The 22,770-nt window shown below is 38.6% G+C and overlaps 1 long non-coding RNA gene across 1 annotated transcript in view; it reads right to left on the bottom strand.

The window, feature by feature from the left end:
- LOC109489419 overlaps positions 1–22,770 on the bottom strand; it is a 101,318-nt gene that overhangs the window by 77,523 nt on the left and 1,025 nt on the right. The gene's annotated exons all lie outside the window — the stretch shown is intronic.

Raw genomic sequence — 22,770 nt, 5'->3', positions numbered from 1 at the left:
TTTCTTTCTTTCTTTCTTTCTTTCTTTCTTTCTTTCTTTCTTCTTTCTTTCTTTCTTTCATTGTTCAAATGATTTCAGCTCTTTCAGGTCAGCTTCTGTGTTTCTCTGACATGAGCCCATTCTTTTGTTTTTCTCTCCTAGGTTTTTGGAACTCTTTAAACTATACCACAAACTCTCTTGGGTATCTCATCTAGTGTCTTGGCTTTAAACATCAGTATGCTGATGTCTCCCAAATCTGTAGCATTAGCTCAGCTGTTTCTCCTGAATTCTAAACTTCCATACGCTTCTGCTTCCTCCTTGTCTCCACTTGGATAGCTAATAGGCATTCCATCTCAACAAGTCCAAATCAGAACTTTAAGTCTTCCTCTCCCACCCATCCCTGTCCCTCCAACTTTCCAGCTTCCCTCCTCAGCCAATGATAAGTCCGTATTTCTTGTTGCTCAGGTCATATCTTACATCCATCTATCCATCCATCCTTCCCCCCACTGAAAATATCACCACCTCTTGTGAGCTCCAGGGCTATCCACCTGGTCCAACTCACAATCACCTCTCCCCGGGGTTATTGCAGGAGCCTCTGCACCAGTCTCCTTATTTCTTCCTCTCAAGTCCTCAGCCCATTCTCACACTGCTGTCAGGGTGATCTTTTTAAACATAAATTAGGTCATGCTGTTGGCATCCTCCAAACTTTTTATTGGTACTCATAGTAATGGTCAAATTTCTTAGCCTAAATCCTTAGAGTAGCACACAGTTCTCCATACATCTGTTGTGCTCCCCCGCTGCCACCTACACCACACATGCATGCGCACACGCTCCCAGTGTTACTCTTGAATCCTTCTCCTAACAGTCTCCCCCACGTTCCCTCTGTGCCAGCTACACTGGCTTCTGTGCTATTGATCAGCCCACCAGGCATGGCCCTGCCTTAGGGTGTTTGCACTCACTGTTTCTTCTGTCCAGAATGTTTTTTCTCTTACATGGCTCATTCCTTCACCTCCTTCGGGTCTTTACTCAAATGTTATATACTTAATGAGGACTTCCTTAGCAATCTCCCCTCCAATCACTGCCCATCACCTTCTTTCTCGACACTATTTATCCCAATTTCCTGATTTAATCTTTTCCATGGCACGTCATCAAACATGCTATATATTTTACCTTTTAATTGCCTAGGTCCCCCCCTCCTTGAGAATGCAAGCTCCTAAAAGGCAAGTTTTTATCTTCTGTATTCATTACTGGATCCTCAATCCTGAGAACCATCTCTGCCCTTTTTAGGAACCCAGGCTCCAACCCCAGTGCTGCCAAAACCTAACACCACAATTTTATGCCATCATTGAGAACAGTATAGCACTACCTAATATTGAAAATGGAAACTACTTTGTGCCAGTAGTTCGTGTCCTGTCCAATAGATGTTGAATATTACTGTGTTTCACTCAAAAATATAAAATATCCCACTGCATCTCTATGCAACACGTTTGGGAAAATGCCTGAGTCCAAGTCCAAGGAAGAATATATACAAGATAAGCCCAAGAAAAAGTCCTAAAAACTACCAGAGTCATATCAGGAGAATTCTGGAACCAAATTGAAGATATTCTCATTGGCCAACAATGGGACAGTTTGAGCATGATAGGAATTACAGCTCTAATGAATTTAAACACAACAATATGTTTAAACCCATGTGTTAATAATGGTGCGCAAAAAAATATAATTGGTCATATTGTAGATACTTTAAGTCATTATTTTGAAAACTGGTAAAAAAGTGAAGTAATCTAATATTTAGCCTCCCTTTCTTACATGAACTTGAGAATTGGTAAACAAACAGTAGATGAGAGGAATTTTTCTTTTTACAAGTATTTCAGCTAGCTAGTAAGTAAAAAAGAATGACATAGTAACAGAATATTCCCATTTTACAATACCTAATAAATTACAAAGTCTAGACATCAATTATCAATGGCTGCTGGCATCACAAGAAAGAGAGAGAGAGAGGAAGACCCAGACACCATCTTCCTGCTAATAGAACACTACAATACCATGTATGAAATAGTCTTGCCAAAAAAGTTAAAATCAAATCATGAATCCAATCAACCTTCAACATCCAATCAATAATTTGCAGGAAAGGGGCACCTGGGTGGCACAGCGGTTAAGCGTCTGCCTTCGGTTCAGGGCGTGATCCCGGCATTATGGGATCAAGCCCCACATCAGGCTCCTCCGCTATGAGCCTGCTTCTTCCTCTCCCACTCCCCCTGCTTGTGTTCCCTCTCTCGCTGGCTGTCTCTATCTCTGTCAAATAAATAAATAAAATCTTAAAAAATAATAATAATAATTTGCAGGAAAGATAGAGGACAGCAGAACAGACTAAAAGACACTATAGGGAAGCAATCAACAAATCCAGGTTTGCAGAAACTCTAAAACTCAGTTTTTTCCACAAATAAATTTCAAGTACAGAAGAGAGGGGCAGGGAAATGATGGGGATTTAGAGTGTAGTAAAAGTGGCATATCAAATCTTTGTGGAAAATATAAAATATTTAACTTGTGATATTAGAGTTACAGACAGGATTTTGAAAAAAATAAAAGTAAATCATATACTGAAATAAGGTCAGGGAAAGAAAAGATTTACATATTTTTGAAATGAATGTACTAGAAATATACATCAGTGATTTGTTTTTCCATGATATTGACATACAGAGGGCCTATCTAGGCAAGATAGCAAACCAAAATTCTTATTAGAAAATAATTATCAATTTGACAACACACAAATTTTAAACTTTTGTAGAGAAAACCACCACAAAATATGTCAAATATAAACAATAAATTGTGGGGGGAGGGGAGCATCTGGGTGGCTCCATGGGTTAAACATCTGCCTTCGGCTCAGGACATGATCTCAGGATCCTGGGATCGAGCCCAGCATCAGGCTCCCTGCTCAGTGGGGGGTCTGCTTCATCCTCTGCCTCTCCCCTCCCCACCCCATGCACTCTCTCTCTCTCTCTCCCTCCCTCTTTCTCTCTCTATGTCTCAAATAAATAAATAAAATCTTAAAAACAACAACAACAAAAATTAGGAAAACATATTTGTAACATGCATATCAGAAAATGAGAAAATTTTTTTTTAACATTTAAAGAACGCTTAAAAATCAGTTTGGAAAAAAAGCAAACATTCCGATAAAAAATAGATGAAGACATGAGACATCAATTCCAAGAAAAATAAATACAAAGAGATTCATTGCAGCTTTGTTCATAACAGTCAAATCTTAGGATCACATGTTCATCAGTGATGAAAATAAAAAATGGAGGGGAACATATAAGTTAAAATAAAATTGAAAGGCCTATCAACCAATCACAATATGTGGACATTATTTGAGTCATGATTCAAATGAAAATCTTTTTTTTAAGGAATGATATTTATGAAACAATTGGAAATGTGAATATTGACTGAATATTTGATGATATCAAGAAATTAGTGTCGACTCTTTTTGGCCTGATAATGTTTATGTTTTAAAAAGTTATTTTCTTTGACAGAGTCATACTGAAATATTTATTAATGAAACTATATGATGTCTCAGATTTCCTTCAAAATAAATACGGAGGAAAGAGATGGGAAAGACCCTCAGTTGAAAGCTGGCAGAGTTGGGTGTTGAGTGCATGTTGGTTCATAGAATTATTCTGTCTACTTTATTGCACACTCAAAATTCTCATAATAAAATGGAAGGGTTTTTTGTTTTAGTTTTTGCAAATAAAGAAGACCCAAAGAAGAGAGAGCATAGTTTGGTTTTAAGAGGCTTTAGGGTCAACTGCCTAAATTCAAATTTTAGCTCAATTATTTGAGTTGCTTCTTTCTCAGTTTTCTGATATGTAAATTGGAGGTAATGATAATACCCGCCTCTAAAAAAAAATCAATAAAAATACAAAACAATAATATCCACTTCATTGGATTGTCATGAAGATGACCTTGAGATAACACCCCAAAATTATCAAATAGCATGCCATAGGCTTTGATTTCAGAACATCGTGACATAGATGTAATTCTTCCTGTTACAGGCAGTATTACCTCTAAATTTTTCTCACGCCATCCCCAATAGTACAAGTAAGTAGGCTATCAGAAGCCCAGGACAAGAGGTAACTTTAGAAAATTCTCTGGAGCCTCTGGTTTGCTTGCTACAGGGGATCATGTTCCTGCCAGACCGTTACTCAAACAGCTTCTCAGAGACGGTCACACGGCAAGAAGCCAATGACCAACACCAACTTGCCAACCATGTGAGTGAGCCACTTTGGAAGTGGGTCGCCAATCCCCAGATAGGCTTTCACATGGCTACTGCCCCAGTCAACAACTGACTCAACCTCTGAAAACCCCTGAGCCGGAGCTACCCAGCCAAGACGCTTCTGAATTCCTGGCCCACAAAAATAGTAAATGCTGTGAGAGATAATAAATGTTATTTAAAACTACTAAGGCTTGGAGTACTTTGTTACACAGTGACAGATAACTAATAGACATATAAAAATATGTGAACATTAAAATTCACTGGTAAATATAAATTCAGCTGTAAAATGCTACTCTGGTTCTCATAACTCTCAGAAAAATGTTCCTGAATGAACGTCAGAGAAGTTCCTTTACAAAGTCAGTGCTGGTCATGGTTAATACGTGGATCAATTAATCTAAGAGATTAAGTACTGGCTGGAAAAAAAATGAATCGCTTTCTTGGGATATATTATCCACTTGTTTGAAAACAAAGTATATTCTTGAAAAATAAATATTTGATTAAAAACTATCTAATGTAAAGCATAAGATGTAATATAGATTGTCAGCAACAAACTGTTCCTCAAGGCATGTGTAATTTTGGTTTGCGGTCAATTTTTTTCTCAAGAGATCTTAGTATTTTTGTTGGAACCATCTGGCAATACTATTTCCAAACATGCATTGGAAGTTCCATACTGGAACTTTGCATGGAGCTATGCAAATAAGGTCAGGGATAGTTAGAGCTATAAACTATAATTGACGAAGATTTTAGTTGAACAGAAGGTCCTCTATTTGCCAAGCACTGTGCTAGATGCTTGAAACAGAAAACTCAGTCAAGTGTGGATTTAAAAAAGCTCAAAGAGTCTGAGAACCCTTTTAAGCATAGAAGGCATTGATACAAGAGAAAATCAATTCAGAAAGGATGGGAAGAGGATAATAATGAAATCACAGGCCACAAAGAACTAAGATGATTACAGAAAACAAAGGCTGGCCAAGAGTTATCCAGTATCTTCCTACCGAAGAGATATTGGAGGTTCAGTTAACACCATCACAATGTCTATTAGTTTTAGATTTTCTCTAATCTAGTTATTATATTAAATGTTGAGTTGTTGGGGAAGGTCATCAAAAAGACATGACCATGGGTCACCTGGGAACTGGACCCCAGCACTCAGGTGCTCTCCCCATCCCTGTAATGTGGGTTCCATTGCCTTTCCCACACCCAGAGGTGCTCCAAACACACAGTCTGGAGATAATGACATAATGTTGAAAATGTCTGCACAGTACACATGACCGAATCCAGTTTAGGCCACTTTTTAAATTTTTTAAGATTTGGTGGGCCAGTGCGGGGATCCATTTGTCTTGCTGCTGCCCAGTACAAGCCTCATATATAAGTCCCCTTTGCATATTAAAGCTGCCACCTGCCAACCTGGAGTGGCCCGCCACTGTCTTGGGTCTCTCACTGCTCTCCCTGAACGGGGCAATTTCAGATTATACTGGGAAGCTCCAGAGGGGAGTGAGAGCTGACAGAGCAAACTCAACTCTCAATTAACTCTCATTCCGTGGGGTGGGTTCTAGGATTCTCAGCACTTTTGATAACCACACAAGTTGTACTCGGGGAAAGATTTACACAGAAATATCCATGTCACACTACAGTTGAGTTTTCAAACCTTTAAGTTAAAAAGATGCTAAAGAACTGTTTAGTAGATGTGCATATCCTAAACCCAGTAATTTCCCTTCTAAGGAGACCTCTTTAAAAAGCTTACATCTACGGGCAGGAATAAATGTAGAAAATACTCTTTCCGTTGTTTATAATAGGCAGTGTTGGGTAACTTTAGTGGGAGAAGTAAAGTATGGTTCTTTCATTGCTTTTCATTTTAGGGTTTGCCTAGTTGTTCTTGCTTGTTTATTTTTCAAATTATCTTTATATTCAATTTGTCTAGCTCTAGGGGAAATGTTCATTAAGGTCTTGCCTTAAATTTATATAATAACTTAAAAGAACTGACATTTCTATGAGGTTAAGCCATTCTATCCAGGAATAAAGAATATCTTTCCACTTGTTTTTCTATTTTTTCTTTCATATAGTTCACAGAGACATCTCTCTCTCACTCTCAGATTATTGATGTTGGTGAGGTGGAACCTGATGTGATTGAGGGGAAAGAGTGGGCACATGACCCTGGTTCTATCCATCAGAGTAAGTGTTGGCTTCAGGAATAGGTATATGACCTGAACTGGACCAATGAAACCACTTGAGAGTTCTTTCTGGATTTATGAGGAATGAGAGACACTCTGCTAGTATTAATAAGTTAGCCTTCGGTTGTTTGGGAAGAGCCTACGAACAAAGCCGACACCAAGAAAAAGACAACTCGAGTGATGGAGTGAGTCAGGTGCCTGACAACAATCCTCGCACACCGGAATCCAGCCTTGCCTGATGGTGTTTGCTGGAGTCAATACATTTATTTTCTTTAAGGCAATTCAAGTTGAATTTTTATTACTTGCAACTGAAAGAGACAACATGACTAATATAATACTTTTTTATTATTTTGGAATTCTATGTAGAGCACGACTCTATTGTTATCAGACCATTTCTGTCTTTTAATTTGGTCACTCATATCTCACTTCATCTGGATCAAAGTCTTGAGATAGGGAAAGGACATAGTGGGAAATTTCTAAACCCCTTTCTCCCCGGAGAGAGCTCAGATCAGCAGCCACGAGGATCACTTTCTCTGCGAACTGTTTTGTGTCTGTAGCTGGACAAGAAGATCTTTACTTAGGGGCATGTAATTAAACTTGCAAACATGTAATTAAACATGTAAAGATTGAGCTCAGGAAGAATGAGCTTCTCAGGACCTAGCCCTTTCCAGCCACTAGACAGTTTCATGTGCATAAGACTCCTGATAACAGTGCGTCTGATGTGTCCTTTATTTCTGAACATAAAGATCAGCCTCCCAGTTACTGCTTTACAAAGCAGAGGTATGCTATGCTACTGGTTAAACACATATAAAAGACAGAAGGTATGTACCTGGAGCAGTTTAAATATGTGCAACCCAAACCTACGAGATATCTGTAATATACCTGTCCTCGTTTCCCATATTCTGCTGCTTATGTCTTGCACCACAAAACACAAAGAGCCCAGCAATACAAGAAACCCAGCAAACGTGCAGACAGCATTTCCCAGCAGGGGCCTCAGCCTCTCACAGCGCGGGGCTCTGCCTCTCGGTGATGTGAAAAGCCTGTCACAGACTGACTTGCCAGCTGATGCTGCAGCCTTCTTACATTCTGGGTAAGCAATTTCTATACTGTTACTTTCTCACATGAATTTCACAAATGGTTCATATGAATTTGGCACAACCTAGCCATCCAGAATTTCTGAAGAAATGACATTTCTATCCCTGGAAATGAAGAGTAAATTTGTAAACGTATTTGGGGATTTTGCTTTAAATATTGTTACATATTCCAGTTACATTGTATCTATTGGCAATTATAACCTTATTTCTCCTTATTTGTTCTATGTTATTGAACATACACTCTCTAAAGAATGTGTCGGAATCTCTAGAAAACTGTAAGATATTACTTGCTCCTATCCATTCCTCCTACCTTAAATTATGGATTTATTATGGGCTTTATTTCTTTAATTCTACACTACAATTCACTCTTTATTCCATTCTTCATCCTTCATCTTCTTCCCTTTTTCATTCCCCACCCCTCGTCCTTCCCCTTACTGTGCAAGGTCCTTTTCTGGACTCTGGATTAATGTTCTGTGCATATGTGGATTTTGGTGATAAAGTTAAATTAATCTGTTATAGGTACATCAACTTGGCCCTAAGCTTTGCTTACTGGAGGATTTAAATGTGTTCATATGTCTTGATGAATGGTGGAGCAGGCAAACCGGGAGTCCATTTGCAGCAGGAAAAGAGAAAAGAAATTATTAAGAAAGAACTCATTCTAAGAGAAGAGAGAGCCAAGAAGCACATTTCTGTCATAGGAGTGAAGGTGGTAAGTCCTAAACAAAAGGACTATAATAAAAGAGTGAGGAAGCCAGGTGATGTCACCATCATGGTCAAGTAAGAGACCCCAGCCTCTGTGTCTCCCAAAACATCAACAATTACGCAGCCATCATAAGCAAATGTAGCTCTGGAAGATCCCAGCAGTTCACTTAAGAAAGTTCAGTGACACAGTTGAACAAAAATCTTCTAAGAATAACAAGGCTGAAAAGGAAGGAAGAATAACTCCATTTTCCCTGCATCATCTCATCCTCCGGGCTGATGTTACACAGCAAGAGGGAAATTCCTAGCTCAAAAGAGTCCCTTCACCAGAAAAAGGAGAACAGGGTGAGCAACCAACTTCTCCAGCCTTTCATGACACATCAAAAAGGACCCACTTCAGTCTCATCTTATCCAGAGGCCAATAAAACAGAGACATCTAGAGATGTCTAGGAACAGGGAAGAAGGGCAGGGGCCATGAGTAGTAGCCATGCAGGGGGAGCGACAGCAGTTCCTAGGGACTCCAGCATCTTTCACTGCTGAAGAAACCAAAGGCCAGCACAACAGCCACGGTCCCCTTACAGATCCCACCACTGGTATTTACACACACACACACACACTTTCCCATTTGTAAACACCAGCCCCTTCTCTGTTTCCTCCCCAACCCTTCCCTCCCTGTACCCCCACCAAAACTTGGATTTATACTGGGGGCCAGCCCTAGCCGCTGCTGTGGTATAAATGCAATATACTGGCCTAAACCCCAGCACCTGATTCCCACCACACATGAATTCAGGGCTAGCTTCCCCTCTGCTTCCTTTCTGCTTCCCCTGCCCTGCATGTGCCCATGGGGAGACCCTGCAGCTGTAGGGGTGCACACCAGCAGCCAAGGCCTAAACAGCTGCCAATATGGCCATAGTTGACCCCAACACTTCCTGCTGGCCCTGGCCCCCACCACTGTATGTGTGTCTGCATTCAGCCCGTGCCACTATACAAACACCTAGAGCCAGCCCCCATAACCAAGCATATGCACACTACTAGCACTAGCCACAATTCTCCCTCGCTTGGTACCTAGAGGTGCTAGTGAGGACCCTCAAAAACCCTTGTAACCACTGCAGTACCCTCGCAGTGTTCACTAATGACCATACAGCTGTCAATGTCATGGACCCCAACAGCTTAAGCCAATAAGACATCATGCTCAATCCCCAGACCTGGGGATAAGCCCCAAATTTGGTGCCCCAGATCCCAGGCAGCACTCAACAACATGTGCCCACCCTTAGGTGAAGGTCTTTCCATACCAAAGTCAGTCCATAAAACCTGAAAGAGGTTACTGCTTCTTCAAATGTGCAGATACCTAAACAAGCCTACAGGAATCATGAATAATTAGGTAAACATGACACCACCAAAGGAACACAGTAAACTTCTAGTAACTGATCCCAAAGAAATGGAGATATATGTATTGCCTGACAAAGAATTCAAAACAATTGTTCAAAAGATGCTCAGAGAGCTACAAGAGAACAGAAATAAACAGTTTAATGATATCAGGTAAAACGATACAAGATCAAAATGAAAAGTTTAACAATTAGATAGAAAACATAAAAAAAAAAACCAAACAGAAATTTTGGAGTTGAAGAAAACAATGACTAAACTGAACAATTCAATATAGAGCTTCAACAACTAACTAGATGAAACAAAAGAAAAGAATAGGTGAATTCAAGGACAGATCACTTGAAAATACCCAGTCAGAGGGGCAAAAAGGAAAAATAATGAAAAGGAATGAGGGAAACCTATAGGACCCATGAGACACAATAAAAGAAACAAGCTATGGATTACTGGAGCTCCAGAAGGAGAAAGTGGGGGTGGTGGTGCCTGGGTGGCTCAGTAGGTTAAGCAACTGCCCTGACTCAGGTCATGATCCCAGGGTCCTGGGATCAAGCCCTGTGTTGGGTTCCCTGCTCAGCAGGGAGTCTTCTTCTCCCTCTCCCTCTGTGCTCTCTTGTGCTTTCTCTCAAGTAAATAAATAAAATCTTTAAAAAAAAAAAAAAAAAGAAGGAGGAAAGAGGGAGAAAGCAGAAAGCTTATTTAAAGCAATAGTGGCTGTTAACTTACCAAAACTGAGGAGAGATTTAGACATTCAAGTTCATGAAGCTCATAGATTCTCCCAAAATTTAAACCAAAAATGATTTTCTCCAAAACACGATAATAAAACCGTCTAAAATCAAAGACAAAGAGAAAACCCTGAAAACAGCAAAAGAAGCTTGTCACTTACCAGAGAACCCCCAGAGGCTATGAGCACATTTCTCAGCAGAAACCTTACAGGACAAGACAGAACTGGACAATGTATTCAAAGTGCTGGGGGGAAAATGCCATTCAAGAACACTTTTCTCAGCAAATATGTCTTCCAGAATGATAGATAAAGACTCCCAAACAAAAGCTGAGAGAGTTCATCACTAGACCTACTTTACAAGAAATGCTAAAAGTTCTTCAAGCTGTAGTAAAAGGATGTTAGTTGGTGCTGTGAAAACCTACGAACAAATAAAGCACACTGGTAAAGCTAAGTATATAGTTAAATTCAGAATTCTCCAATACTGTAATACATAGGTATGTTAATCACTGAACTCTTAATATAAAGTTATTAAAAATATCTGTAGCTATAATAATTTGTCAACAAATACATGATGTAAGAACATGTAAATTGTGACATAAAAACATAAAAGGTGGGGAGGAGTTAAATGATAGAATTTAGGTATGCAGTTGAAGGTAAGTTGCTATCAGCTTAAAATAGGCTGTTATATCTATAAGATGTTTCATGTAAGCCTTGGGGTAATCACAAAGCAAAAATCTGTAGTAGATACAATCAAGATAAAGATAAAGGAATCAAAGTATACCACTATGGAAAATCATCATTTCACATAAGAAGACAGCAATAAAGGAACAAAGGACCTAAAAGCAGCCAGAAAACAACTAACAAGATGGCAACACTAAGCCCTAATCTATCAATAATTACTTTAAAGGTAAATGGATTATATTTTCCAGTCAAAAGGCATAGAGTGGCTGAATGTATAAAAAACAAGACTAACTGTGCTGCCTACAAGAGATTACTCAGCTTTAAGGATACACATAAGCTCAAAGCGAAGGGATGAAAAAGATATTTTATGCAAATAGAAATCAAAAGAGAGTAAGATTAGCTATGCTTCTATTACATTAAACAGTTCAATTAAAAACTTTAACAAGAGAAAAACGTCATTATATAATGATAGAAAGATTAATTTATGATGATTGGGAGTTAATTTATCAAAAATGTTCAATAATTAATTGTATAAATATATATGCAACAAACATTGGATCACCTAAATATATTAAGTGAATACTAAAAGATCTTAAGGGAGTAATAGAAAACAATACAGTAATAGTAGAGACTTCAATATCTCACTTTCAACAATGGACACATTATCTAGACAGAAAATCAATAAAAAAACATTAGACCTGAGCTATACTTTAAACCAAATGGGCCTAACAGACATATATAGAACTTTCTATCCAACAGCAGCAGAATACACATTCTTCTCAAATGCATACTGAACATTCTCCAGTATAGATCAAATGTTAGGTCACAGAACAAGTCTTTCACAAACTTAAAAAGACTGAAATCACACCAAGTACATTTTTTGACCATATGGTATGAAACTAGAAATCAATAACAAGAGGAAAACTGGGAATTTCACAAACATGTGGAAATTAAACAGCACACTCCTGAACAACCAATGAGTCAAAGAAGTAATCAAAGGGGAATAAAAATATATCTTAAACAAAAATGGAAACACAACATACCAAAATTTATGGGATATAGCAAAAGCCATTCAAGGTGGGAAGTTTATAGCAGTACAGGCTTATATAAAAAAAAGAAAGAAAGAAAGAGAAAGAAAGAAAGAAAGAAAAAGAAAGAAAGAAAGAAAGAAAGAAAGAAAGAAAGAAAGAAAGAAAAAGAAAGAAAGAGAAAGAAAGAAAGAAAAGAAATATCTGAAATAAATGACCTAACTTTAAATCTCAAGGAACTAGAAAAAGAAGAGCAAACTAAGCCCAAAATTATCAGAAGGAAGGCTATAATAAAGATTAGAGCAGAAATAAATGAAATAGAGAATAAAAATAATAGAAAGAAATCAACAAAACTAAGAGTTTTTTTTTAAAAGATAAATAAAACTGACAAACCTTAGCTAGACTAAACAAGAAAAAAAGAGAGAGCACTCAAAGTTATAAATGAAAGAAGAGACATTAAAACTGATAACACAGAAATACAAAGTATTATGAGAGTACTATGAATAATTATATACCAAAAATTGGGCAAACTAAGAGAAACAGATAAATTCCTAGAAATATACAACCTACTAAGACTGAATCATGAAGAAATAGAAAATCTGAACAGACCAATAATGAGTAAGGAGGTTGAATTAGAAATAAAAATTCTTCCAACAAAGAAAAACCCAAGACCAGATGGCTTCACAGGTGAATTCTATCAAACATTAAAAAACAAACAAACGAACAAATGAACGAAAAAACTAATACCAATTCTTCTCAAAATGCTTCCCAAATATTGAAGATAAGGAAACACTCTCAAAATCATTTTATAAGGCCAGCATTTCTCTGATAGCAGAGGCAGAAAAGGATACTACAAGAAAAATATAGGCCAAATCCCTGAAGAAATAATGCCAAAATTTTCAACAAAATATTAGCAAACCAAACATTAATAGAATGAAAGATAAAAATCATGATCATCTCAATAGATACAAAAAAGTATTTGACAAAATTCGACATTCTTTCATGATAAAAACTCCCAACAAAGTGGTTATAAAAGAAACATACTTCAACATATAAAAGCCATATATAATAATCCCACAGCTGACATCATACTCAACAGTGAAAGTTTGAAAGTTTATTCTCTAAGATTACAAACAAGACAAGTATTCCCACTATCACCACTCCTATTCAACGGAGTACTGGAAATCCTAGCCAGAGCAATTAGGAAAGAAAAAGTAAAAGGATCCAAAACTAAAAAGAAAAAGTAAAATTGTCTCTGTCTGCTGATGACATATCCTTGTATATAGAAAATCCTAAAGACTCCACCTAAAAACCTTTAGAATCAATAAATTCAACAGAGTTTCAGGATACAAAATCAACATACAAAAATCAGTTGTGTTTCTGTACACTAATAATAAACTATCTGAAAGAGAAATGAAGAAAACAATCCCATTCAACAATCCCCTCAAAAAGAACAAAATACTTAGAAATAAATTAAACCGGGGCGCCTGGGTGGCACAGCGGTTAAGCGCCTGCCTTCGGCTCAGGGCGTGATCCCGGCATTATGGGATCGAGCCCCACGTCAGGCTCCTCTGCTATGAGCCTGCTTCTTCCTCTCCCTCTCCCCCTGCTTGTGTTCCCTCTCTCGCTGGCTGTCTCTATTTCTGTCGAATAAATAATTAAAAAAAAAATCTTTAAAAAAAAAAAAAAAAAAAGAAATAAATTAAACCAAGAAAGTGAAAGATCCGTACATCAAAAACTATAAGACACTGAGGAAAGAAATTGAAAAAAACATAAATAAATAGAAAGATATCCATATTCATGGGTTGGAAGAGTCCATTTTGTTAAGATGTCTATGCTATCCAAAGCAATCTACAAATTCAATGCAATCCTATGAGAATTCCAATTTTTTTTACAGAAATAGAAAAAATAATCCTAAAATTATATATGAAGCCTCAAAAGACCCAAGTAACCAAAGAAATCTTGAGAAAGAAGAACAAACTTGAAGGCATCACACTTCCTGGTTTCATACTATATTACAAGGCTATAGTAATCAAAACAATACGATACTGGAATAAAAAGAGACACATAGGCCAATGGTACAGAATGGAGAGCCCAGAAATAAGCCCATGTGCATGTAGTCAACTAATACTTGAAAAGGGAGTCAAGAATACTCAATGGAGAAAGGATTGTCTCTTCAATAAATTGTGTTGGGAAAACTAGATATTCATACGTAAAAGAATGAAATTAGACCCCTATCTTAATACCTCTCACAAAAATTAACTAGAAAGGGAGTAAGGGCTTAACTGTAAAACCTGAAACCATAAAACTCCTAGAAGAAAACATAAGGAAAAAACTCCAAGACATTGACCTTGGCAAATATTTTTTGGACATGACACCAAAAACACAAGCAACAAAAGCAAGTAACAACTACATCAAACTTAAAAGCTCTGTGCGGCAAAAGAAACAATCAGCATAAGGGTGCCTGGGTGGCTCAGTTGGTTAAGTGTCTGCCTTCAGTTCAGGTCATGATCCTGGGGTCCCAGGATTGAGTTCCACATTGTAACTGAGCAGGGATCCTGTTTCTCCCTCTCCTCTTGCTCTTCCCCTCCTGCTCATGCCCTCACTCTCTCTCTCTTTCAAATAAATAAAATCTTTTTTTTAAAAAAAAGAAACAATCAACATAATGAAAAGGCAAACTATGGAATTGGAGAAAATATTTACGAAACATATATCTAATAAAGGGTTAATATCCAAAGTATATATGGAACTTATACAATTCAATAGCAAAAAAAAAAAAAAAAAAAAAAAAAAAAAAAAGTCAAATAATCCAATTTGGAAATAGGCAAAGGAATGAATAGGCTTTTTTCAAAAAAAAAAAAATCCAAATGCCAACAGATACACGAAAAGATGCTCAACATCACTAATCAGCAGAGAAATGCAGATCCACACCGCAGTGAGACACCACCTCACACCTGTCCGAATGGTTATTATCAAAAACAAAATAAACAAACAAACAAAAAACAAGAGATAACAAGTGTTGGTGAGGACATAGCAAAAAAAAGAACACTTGTGCACTATTGGTGGAAATGTAAATTATATAGCCACTATGGAAAACAGTATGCAAGTCCCTCAGAAAATTAAAAATAGATCTGCCATACAATCTAGCAATCCCATTTCCAGATATATATCCAGAGGAAATGCAATCACTCTCTCAAGGAGTTAACTTCATTCCCATGTCCATTACAGCATTTTTGCAAGAGCCAAGACATGGAAGTAAACAAAATGTCAATCAATGGAAGAATGGATAAACAAAATGTAATATATACACAATAGAGTATTATTCAGCCATAAAAAAGAAGGAAATCCTACCATTTGCAACAATACGGATGAATCTTAAGAAAATTATGCTAAATAAAATATGTCGGACTAAGACAAATACTGTATGAGCTCATTTGTATGTCTGAAATCAAGAGTAGAACAGTAGTTCCCAGGGATGGGTGGGGGATGAGGGAAATGAAGATATGTTGGTCAAAGGGTGCAAACTTCCAGTTATAAGAGGAATTCATTCTGGAGCTCTGATGTACAGTGAGGTGACTATAGTTAACAATATATTTCAAGTATTATATACTTGAAAATGGTTACAAGAGTAGATTTTAAATGTCACAATAACTACAACAACAAAATGTCAGTTATATGAGATAATAGATGTGTTAACTAACATTACTGTGGTAAACATTCCACAATATATATGTCTATCAAATTATCACATTAGACACCTTAAACTTACACACGGCTATATGCCAGTTATATTGCAGTAAAGCCGGGTGGTGGAAAGAATGAGAAATGCTGAAACAGGCTTAGAAGAGTAGAGTGGTTGACATGGAAGCCATCAGCCTTGGCAGCATCAGAAGAGGGCGCTCTCAGGGCACCTGGGTAGCGCAGTCGTTAAGCGTCTGCCTTCGGCTCAAGGCCTGATCCCGGCGTTGCGGGATCTAGCCCCACATCAGGCTCCTCCGCTGGGAGCCTGCTTCTTCCTCTCCCACTCTCCTGCTGTGTTCTCTCTCTCGCTGGCTGTCTCTCTGTCACATAAATAAATAAAATCTTTAAAAAACTCAGTACATATTATGCATGCTCTCAAAGCCCTCGCTGCCCTGAGCCACTCTCAGCTGCCTCACTACCACATCTGGCAGTCTCCAGTACTAAGCAGTACTCAGTATTAAGGTAGTGAGGCCAGCAACAAGAAAGTACTAGAGCAGTGAAGTCATCAACTAGTAAAACTGACCATCATGAAGGATATCAGTGGACACGGCCAGGGGCATGGGTGTTTCATGCTCCAGCAGCAACAGGAAATATCATCACACCCAGGGTCTGGAGGGAGCTGTCTCCCCAGACTCATACCCAGAAGCTGAGTTGGCAAACCTGTGCCTGTATTACTCATCATTATTAGGCCAGCATCTAACACAGTACCTGACACATAGTAGGCTTACATTGAATATTTGTGATACGAATGTGTGAATAATGGATGAATGAGTGAATGCATGAAGGGATGAACTAGGAAATATCTACATCACTGGATACGTGTTTTCATATATAGGAACAAACTTCAAAGGTTATCTTTAAAAATGTATGAAGGTAATGTTTGTGAACACTTAAAATTCCAATCAAGGCGACCGAGGATAGTCTGAAGGAGGCAGAATTGGCATTTGATTGTAAGTAGAATGCTAATCAAGTATATTGGACTCACGTTTGAAAGAAAAACCACATGAGAAGATGATCAGCGATGTAAGCAGGGGAAGGAGGATCCCAGAGGAAGACAAGGTTTACAAATAACTCGGCAAGTGTTATCCACAGAAAAAGAAATTCTGACTGGACACTAACATTTTGAATTTCTTAGCAACATTATCCCTAGAGAACCTCAATCTGTCCCAGCTGGGGGACACCTCTTGAATCAAATCATTCCTAATATTTGGATTCCTTGCTCACCAATCTTCTGCCAATCCAGGGTTTTTTATCTCTTGACAGTTACAACGCTCTCTAAAACTTGACTAACTTGTCCATAGGAGACAAGCCTTTGAGAGCCTGGTTAATGTTAAGCCACCTGAAGAGATGATGCGATCTCAGTATGGGGGCGAAATAACATTTCTGAGCCCCAGGGCTGAGGACTAGCTATGTCCTGATGGTGGCGGATCTCCCAGAGTGAATGCTAAGAGGGACTGGCCAGCCTCTTAGTCATCTCTGCATTGCCCTGTGCCTTTGCCAACACAACCTGTCTCCCAGAGAGCCAGAAGAGGAGAGAACACTATGAGTCAACTAATGGTTTCTAATCAACACGAGAAACATCCCGGAGTCCTCCAGAAGTGCACAAAGAATCTTTAAATCTCTGAGTTTTTCTACAGAGAAAATAGAAGCAAGAACCAGAGAAAATCCATTCTGTGTCTGTCACTATGACTCTATACTTTGTTCGGCCAGTGTCCCCAGTAAACTTTGATTACCCTATATTTATCCCGAACCTAATAAAATTCAATAGTCACTTACTCTTTGTTTCTGGGCATCTCATCAAATCACCAATTACCCCCAAATTACCAAGTTCATAGTTCACTGAGTATCTTGGTGCCTCTGAAACATTTGACGTTGTAGATTACCAGCTCTTCATGTAAATTTCTTTCTCATTAGGCACAGTGATATGACACCCTGCTGCCTCTCTCCCTTTCTCTTCAGTGCCTCCTTCACTAATTCTAATTTCTCCTCCTCATTCTAACTGGAGTTTTGGTCTTCAGACCTCTACTCTGTCCTTTCCTCTAGAGTGTCCTGACCCATTTTGACGACTTCAACACTCAACCAATATTTATTTATTGAAGAGCTCTTGTGGGATATACTGCCATCTCCTTACTCAAGCTCAGCCCTGACTGGTGTCCTGACCTTTAGGACCATGCCTATAACAAAACTTCTGGACATTTATATGTTAATGGCTTAATTTTGTCTCTGACAAAGCACAAGAAAAACATTATTTATAGATTCTCTCACAAGTAACAGGACACACAAATCAAAGTAGCCTAAATATGCATGAAAATTATTGACTTAAGCCCAGGTATAAAATAAATTTCAGGATTCTGCTTCTCTCTCTCTGTGTCTCTCGGGCTCTTGGCCTTAGCACCACCTTAGAACCTCCTCACCATGACAGCCAAGTGGAGGAAGGAGCAAATGCACAGGCTGCAGCACAAATGAAGAAAGATGGGGCAGAGATCTAAGTATACCACTAGCTTTTGTACCATAAAGATCATGGAAGCCAAAAATGGAAAGGTGGAGGCCAGGGACACTGGTACAAGTTGTTAACTGCATGCTACCTTCCAGAACTTGTTTCAGTGGCTCTAGAATGTCCATCTCCATCCAGTCACCACACTCACCACTAAGAAACCCACCTTGCTTATACCAGGGAAGTCCCTTTTGACATTTTGTCCTGGACCTGTAACATTCTGGACTAGTTGTGCTCTCAGTTGTGGCCAAGAATAACACATATACAATAAATCATCTCCTCTGCCAAAAAAAAAAAAATAATAATAATAATCCTCAGATGAGTTTCCTCATGGTAACAACATGGTTGCTGCAGTTCCAGAACTCAAATGCACATCTCAGATTACAGAAAAAAAAAAAAAAAAAGCCTGCCTTCCATAGCCATCGAACAGAAATTAAGGGCTATGTTCTGACTAAGGAATTGGGGTCAGCACCTACCTCTGTATGGTCTCTGTATCCAGAAAAATGCTTTGAGTCATTAATTTAGGCCACAGCTCCAGGCTTACTCCTGAAATAGTTACTGGGGCAAGGAGATGTGATCATAATGGTTAGCTCAGGCTGGCCAGAGCCCTTCTCACCAAAGGCACGGCTGCTACATAATGGGACAGGATGAAATGGATGCCAGAAAGGCAACCAATAGTTTTAGCTACATCTTGTCTATGTATTTGGAAACCAAGTAAAAGGAAGAATTCTTTATAGTTAAGTTTGTAAATAGTTAAGCGTTCACTTCACTCCTCATGTATGTTAATCAGTTTAAATGATAGAGTTCAAAAGTGGATTCTTTATATCTCCAACTTTTAACAGAAGTTTACCAAACATAATTGAAGCATTTAATGATGATTTGAGGTCATCACAATGCAAATTTATTATGGTACCAATTACAATACAGTGACTGACCCCAGTAGTAACCGAGCTGTGCACGGCTGTGGCCCATTAAATGGCTCCAGAGTGCTATGCACTTCAACAAATTGTATCTACTTTTTATGACTTTTCTTTCTTGGTCCTTTCTCTAAATTGCTATTTCTAATCTACAGTGGAATTAGGAACCACATAATGAAGCTTTCAAAATTTAGTATAAATTAAAATAAAAATGAAAGTGCCGGGGAGGAAATATACCAAAATGCAAACCGGTTGCCTCTGAAGAGGGACATTAACTTGTTTTTATTTATGTCTGCTTTCTCATTATTTTTTTTCTATAATGATTAAGAGTAACTTTTATGATCTCTCTCACGCACACCAACACACATGGAAAACTAACAAAGTAAATTGGATTTGGCTGGTGACTTCGCATTCCCCAAGTGGAAAACTGCCCCAGTTATTACTTCTTACAGCCTCTGACAGTTCCTCTGGCAGATTCCTTTAGTCTCACTTATTTCCTATTGCCTGGTGTGTGCTGAGTCAGGAAGTATACACACTTGAGTCAGAAAGTATACACACTTGAGGAGAAGAGATCATAGAAAGTCAGAACCTACCAGGGGAAAGGTCCACTGCCTACCTACCGTGAGGTCTTGACCTGGCGGTTCACTACCAGGCAGAGGCTGGCCCTCAGCCTTACAGATGGGGAAACCCAGTTTCGCCTGTGCCTCAGGGTTGGACAGATCATGAGGATGATGACTCAACACTGTGGAAACTCAGAAGTGACGTGTGCTTCTTACCCAGAATACCAATTTAATGACAGATAATGAAAAGAGATCTGCTACTCACAAGGAATTTTTCTTCTGGCATAGAATCCATATTGGGAGTCAAATTATAATTAGAAGATTGATTTGGTAAGCATAAAATTAGAACAAACTACAAAGTGGCAAGAAGTTAAAGTCTGGTACCTCCATTCATCATCACACTGGGTCATATCTACCAACCACACCAGCTGCCTAGTAAGGCCCTAGGCCACTCCAAACACTGTGTTTTGGGCACTTTCCAACTTTGTCTCCATGACTAACCATTTTGTTTAGTTCATTACCAAACAACCCCCTTATTAGTGAGCCATCCTTTCTTTAGATGACTTAATACATTCACAGGTTATGGATAAAGATCATTGCTCTTAAAATTACTTTACATAATTCTCTTTATAAGTGTAGCTCTGGGAGAGCCCTTTTCAAGTGGTAGGGCTGCCTCGTGGCTACCTCCCATTCTGTATACTACATTCAATCTCCAAGAGAGTTAACATCTAAACAGAAAAGGGTTCAAGTAAGTATAAAAACAAAATCTGTTATTCTCCCTGCAGCATCTCCACCAAGTCAACTAGTTCCCCAAACTAACATTTTATTTTTTAAAAACTAAGAATATGCCCACCTTATACTCTTTTCCCTCTGCTGCCTCTTATTCTTGGGGTAACCAACTCTTGTTTGCTCCTCCTTCTCAATGCCTTTCTCATCCACTGTTTTCTTTCCACTCCGATTGCCCCACGTTTTTTTTACATCAACCTGAGTTACTATACTAGTCCAGTCATTTCTTCCCTTGCCTCCTGTCTCTTTCCTTCTACCCTCATCTGCATATTACTACCTATTAATCTTCTAGAAACTTTCTCATTCAAGAGACTTAAGGGCTCCTTACTACACATAGAATTAAAGGCAAAGCCTTGGACCAGTGTTCAAAGCCCTCCGTAATTTGGTTTTTCTGTTCTCTTTTGTCTTTACTTTCTGTGACTTCTCAACATGAGCCTCTATTTCAGGCTTTGTACACTTGCTGTGGATAAAGGAAAAAGTCAAATACAAAAAATGCTTATGTTTTGCAATGCAAATTTATAGAAAAGAAGTCTTAGAAATTAACATTAGCAGATACAGTTTGCAAAGTTTCATTTTAACAGCTTGTTCAGCTTTTATTTTCTCATTCCTTGTATTTACCTTCACAGACACATACATACACTCATAGAACCATGGCTACTTACTGGGTGATCAACAGGTACCCACGGTTTCAGTCATGCTTTTGAAGGAGACCTAAACCTGATTAAGGTAGGTCGTAAACCAATGACACAGACATTGCATAACTCATATTGACTTGTAATGTACCATCATTCAGAAATATCCTGAAACAAAAATGTTCATGACATTTAATGTGAAGGCGACTCTGCTTATTTCTTATATAGGATATGACCTTGAGGAGCATAATATGAACTGTCAATTTGCTCACCTTTCAATAAGAGCCCAACACAAAGTGATTTGAGCAATAAAGGGAATATATTGACTCGTGGAACTCCAAAGTCCAGATATGGCCACATGAGAGTGTTCAAACATGGTCACTGGGACACATCTCCATATCTCAACTCTGCGTTTCTCCATGTAGATTCTTTAGGAGAAAATATAGTCACCAGGAGCTTCAGGCTTAGCGAGCCCAGCAAAAAAATGGCTTCATTTTCCCGATAATATCTATAAACATTCTAGTGTGGGTTCTTATTGGCCCAGCTCAAGTCATGTGCTCATTACTGAACCGACCGGTGGCAGGGGAATAAGTTGTCAGCTGTGCAGGATTATTCCTGCTCCTCGCTGAGGCCAGAGGATGCAGTCAGCTCCATCGAACTACATGAATGGAGAGAGAGAGAGAGAAGCAAACTCCCTCCTGAGCCCAGAGTCTTACCAGGACTCCATCCCAGGACCCTGAGATCATGACTTGAGCTGAAGTCAGATGCTTAACCAACTGAGTCAAGTTTTTATAGGCCTCAGATTTTGCTATTTTTCTCTTTCCTTTTTTTAACCTCTTGTAGTACCTAGAAAGATCAATTAGTTTATAATCAGTCTCTTTTTCACCATGCCTCCATTTCTCATTATCCCCAGGACTGTATCCTCAGCAAATATAACCCTAAAACACTCCTGAAAAGCACATGAAGGAGAAGCTCATTTGCAGGAGAGTAATGATTTAGTCCTGTGAACTTTTAATTTGCATAATCCCCTTGCCTTTCCCTACTTTCTTAAAGTCTTTGATTTTTTTTTTTCTCCAAATGACGGGGGTTGGGAGAAAGAATTAAGTAAGCATCAAAGTTCCAGCTCTTGTGTTCTCAGCTATTACATTAATCTTTAAGATTTTCTCTCCCATTTATTAAAAATCAGTGACTCATCCAACTTTACACAGAAATCCACATCAAAGTTAATTAGAATCTTGGAATTCTAATGTTTGTTTCTTCCTTTATTAATTCCTAGAAGCTTGAAGCAAGCCTCTGTGTGTGATTGTGGAAGAAAGAACAAGAGAAGCCAGTAGACAGGACCAGCCAGAGGCCGGGTTCAGAGCTGGACTGAAACTTGCTTAGTGCAAAGAAGGCCCAGCCCTCGCGGCAGCCCCCTTGCTGGTCGGGTCAGCCTCCTGTGCAACTGACCCCAATCTGAAAGATGGAGGATGGAGGTAAGAATTAAGCAATGGAGAATAGAGCCCTGCTTGCTAACATCTTTTTCTCTCCCTCCTCTATAATCAGGAAAAGCAGCCAATTATTCTTATGAATTGACTTTCTCTCCTTCCTTCCTGTAAAGTGTAAAAAACAAAAATACCACGCAGC

Source organism: Ailuropoda melanoleuca, chromosome 2 (genome assembly GCF_002007445.2).
Source record: "Ailuropoda melanoleuca isolate Jingjing chromosome 2, ASM200744v2, whole genome shotgun sequence".
Classification (NCBI taxonomy): Eukaryota; Metazoa; Chordata; class Mammalia; order Carnivora; family Ursidae; genus Ailuropoda; species Ailuropoda melanoleuca.
Note: the sequence above shows the minus strand (reverse complement) of the source record. Positions and strands in the feature narration are given on the sequence as shown.